Genomic DNA, 4,262 nt, shown 5'->3' with positions numbered 1-4,262 from the left:
CTTCCTGGAAGAGGGAACAGCATATGCAAAGACTAGGAGATAAGACTGGCTCATAGGAAGTCTGGAATGAATTTGGTGTTTGAGTTTAGGGAGTGAGGGGGTGATGAGGGAGAAGCTGGGAAAGGCAGCAGGGGCTGGGTCATGCAGGAACTTGGGGACCATGGTCCTGGGCTGGGACAGTAGGGAGCCATGGGAGCAGGCGAGGGCCATGGTTAGATTTGTGTTTTAGAAAGAGTTGTGGGAGGCTGGGCTATTGGGGGCAGAATGGCAGGAGATTGAGTCCTGGAAGACAGGACGATGGGAGAGAAAACTGCCTGGAGAGAAACTCTGGAGGGAACAGGACATGGGGACTGACAGGTTGTGGGGGGATAGGCAGGAGGGGAGGCTGATGCCCTGGTCTCTGGCTCAGGATGGCGTGGCAGTCCCTGGTCAAGGGACCACTGCAGCCTGTGGATTCAGGTGGAGGTGGGATGAATGCCTGTTCCCTCCGTGCAGGGTCAGAGAGAGAATAAGTGAGTTAATGCTTGAAAAGGGCTCATTAGTACACAGTAAGCTCTCAGTAATGCTTTAGTGACTGGTAAAAATTAATATACTGTTGAAATAAAATAAATAATAATCAATTAATATTATCATTAATATTAATAGCATGGTTATCAATGGCAGTCCACAGCTCCCCCTCCTACAGGAAGCCTTCCTGATTGCCTTACACAAAGAGGGCAGGCCATCACGGGGCAGAGCCAGAGAGTCCTGGGAGAGATATCCTTGGAGGCTGAGGCCCAGAGACAGGAGGCCATATTCCTGAGGTCGCCCTTTGTGGGCCTGTTTCCCCACCTGTCCAACTGTCTCCCCAGGTTGGTTGGGGATGCCTGTGGGATGACAGGGGGAGAGTACTGGGAGAACTTCAGAGAAAACCTCGGGAAGGAGGAGTGAGCTCCTGTCTCTGGAGGTGGGTTAAGGGGGCCTGGGCAAGAAGTCTCACAAGGACTGTAGCAGTTTCTTCCAGTTTTGGGTTCCCGGGTTCCACCGTTTTATTCCCAGATTGTCCTACAGAGGGCAGCCGAGGCTAGAGAGATGGAAGATAAACTGCTTTCTACTTCACACCCCAACCCCACCCACTTCCATTTTCTCCCAGGTCTTGGAAAAGCTGGTTCTGAGCCTATTGTGGCCTCAGGCAAATCCTTTCCCTCCTTAGGCCTCAGTTTCCCCATCTGTTACACAAGGAGCACAGTCCTCACCTCACATTCCTCCCCAGGGAAAGCTTTGTCAAGTTTAGCAGTGAAATGCAAGGGCACCTAAGGGATTGGTTGCTCCCACCCAGCACTGTGTCTATGTAATTCAGGGCAAATGACAGTAATAAAGTAACAACAATGACACTAGTTGTTAACATTTATTGTTATTCATTAAATTCTTACCTTCTAAAAGAGATATTTTATCAGCCCCATTTTTCTGATGAGGAGACTGAGGCACAGAGAAATGAAACAATGCTCCCAGTTATCAAGTGGAAGGACTGCGATTCAAACTTGACAGGCTGAATCCAGACCCCTAAAGTCCCTGTGCTGCATCAGGCCTTGTTCAGGAACAGGGAGCTTTAAGGGGAGCACAACAGGGTATGATGGGGATTGCCACAAATAGTGACTAGATTCTGCCCTCTTTGGCTGATATCTCTCGCACCTCCCTCAGGGTAAAATCCCAAAACCTCTTGGCAGCCCACAAGGCTCAGTATGACCTTCTCCCCATCCCCTCCCTGTCCCCTCTTATCTCTCTCCCCCTCCCTCCCTCTGCTCCAGGCACATAGGGCTCGCTGTTTCTCCAATATGCCAGTCATGGTCCTAACTCAAGGCCTTTGCACTGGCTGTTCCCTTCACCTGGAACACTTTTCCCTCCTGTATCCCTACAAGGTGTGATCAAACAATATGGTGAGTGTTTAAATAAATTTTATTACAGTAAAAGACACATTGCCATTATTCCCCTCAAAATACTCCCCCTCACTTCGAACACACTTATCCCATTGTTCTTGCCACTTTCTAAAGCAATTCTGGAAGTCCTCCTTCATGAGTGTCTTTAGTTGTGCTGTTGTGGCTGCCTCAAAGTCCTGAATCATTTTGACTTTGGGGAAGAGCCAAAAGTTACATGGTGCCAGATTTGGTGAAAAAGGTAAATGAGGACACACCGTAATGTTTTTATTTGACAGAAATTGCCATATACCAGAAGCGATGTGTGACACAGAGCATTGTCATGATGTAGGATGACTTGTGGCACACTTTAAAACACACCTTCTCTCAACCGTAGCTCACACCCAACTGACTGCACCGAACAAGTTTAAACTTGTCACACACTGTTCCTAAGGTACCATGCATCACTTCCAGTATTTAAAATCCCTGCCTTTCTGTTGGATTGCACTCGGCAGCAGCATTTACCGTATTTTGTGATCTCAACAGAAAGGCTCTGTGTCACACATAGCTTCTGGTACAGAAATTTCTGTCAAATAAAAACATTATGGTGTGTCCTCATCCACCTTATTCACCGGATCTGGCACCGTGCAACTTCTGGCTCTTCCCCAAAGTCAAAATGATCATGAAAGGTAAACGTTTTGAATTGAATCAGGACATTGAGGCAGCCACAACAGTGCAACTAAAGACACGAAAGAGGACTTCCAGAACTGCTTCCGAAAGTGGCAAGAATGATGGGATGTGTTGAAGGGAGGGGGAGTATTTTGAGAGGGCTTAATGGCAATGTGTCTTTTACTGTAATAATTTTATTTAAACATTCACCGTATTCTTTGATCACACCTCATAGGTCTCTCGCCCTCACTTCTTTGAAAAATACTCAAACGTTACTTTCTCAGTGAAGCTTTCCCTGACCATTCTATTAAAAATTGCAACCAACCAAGTGGCATTCCCACTTCCCCTTCCTTGCTTCATTACCATTCAACATACGGTATGTGGACGGAAAAGTGGCCACAGGTTAAATCTGACAAGCTCAGGAGATTGAAAATAACCACATAAGATGGCGTGAGCATAAAAAACTTTCATAACCAAGTGGGCCATGGTGAGAAGTCACATCTTCAGGTTCCTTCATAAAGTTAATCTGTGCCTTTTCAGTGGGCCTGTTTTTCTGCACCTAAAATAACATTTTAGGAATGTCAGTAATTCTTTTTCTGGACCAGAGCTGGAAACTGCAAAATTCCTGGTTATCATGCTTAGCTCCTGATTACCATCTCTTTGTACTGTAAAAAAGCTGTTAGCTATCCTGCACCCACCTATGTAAAAGAAGTACCTGTCTCTCCAATTTACTTTTATCCAATCCCAGAGGTTTCCCTGCTTTGTTCTCTCCCATCTCCTTAATCTGTCACCAATGGATTTCATGTAACCTTCCTCCTTTGATTTTATATATAAAATAAGCTGCAAACCTCCATTTTGTGGAGCATTTTCTCAATCCGTGGAGATTTTGCTTCCCGACAATTGTTGACAGTTTGGCTCAAATAAACTCTTATACGTTTTTTTCTCTTAGGCTGGATGTTTTTCGTTAACAGGTATTATGTTCACTGCCTGCCTTCCCCTCTCCTATGTAAGCCCTTAAGGGCAGGTATTTTTTTGTCTGTTTATTAATTGCTGTATCCCTGGCATCTAGGGCTGCGTCTATCGCATGGGAGCTCAACAAATTATTTGTTGAATGACTGCCCCACTTAAAATACTGGAATTAAAAAAAAAAAACACAAAACAGCAGGAAATCAAAACACGTCTGTGGGCCGACTGCTCTCCGAGGGAGGATAGTTTGCTAACCCCTGGAGAATCATTGAACATCTCCAGCTTCTCCGCAGGGGGGCTCAGTGGTAAATGGAACCGAAGCCCCACCCCCACGCAGGCTCCGCCCCCCATTACGTCTACGCGCTTATAATTGCGTCACTTGGAGCGACCCAGCCATGCGTACTTTCCCAGCACGAGCAGGGAAGACACACGCGACCCGGAAGGCCTTCCCGCCACAGCCCCGAGCGAGCGTGAGGGTGGCCGATGGCGGAGGGTGCGGCGGAGACCCCAGGAGAGAGTGGTGGCGGTGGCGACTCAGGAGCTGGCACGCTGGAACGGGGAGTGGCGCCCATTAAATCTCGGTGAGTCGCCGGGACGGTTGGAGAACTGCACTGGGTACTCGTGGCGTGGCCCAAACGGTGCATGCCGGGAGATGGAGAGGCCCCTGACGGGAAGCTCGCAGGTTCTTCAGTCTGGGCCATTTCTCAGCGGCGGTACTTGAGATGGTGCACTTTG

Source organism: Hipposideros armiger, unplaced genomic scaffold (assembly GCF_001890085.2).
Source record: "Hipposideros armiger isolate ML-2016 unplaced genomic scaffold, ASM189008v1 scaffold_202, whole genome shotgun sequence".
NCBI lineage: Eukaryota > Metazoa > Chordata > Mammalia > Chiroptera > Hipposideridae > Hipposideros > Hipposideros armiger.
This window is presented reverse-complemented; position numbering follows the sequence as displayed.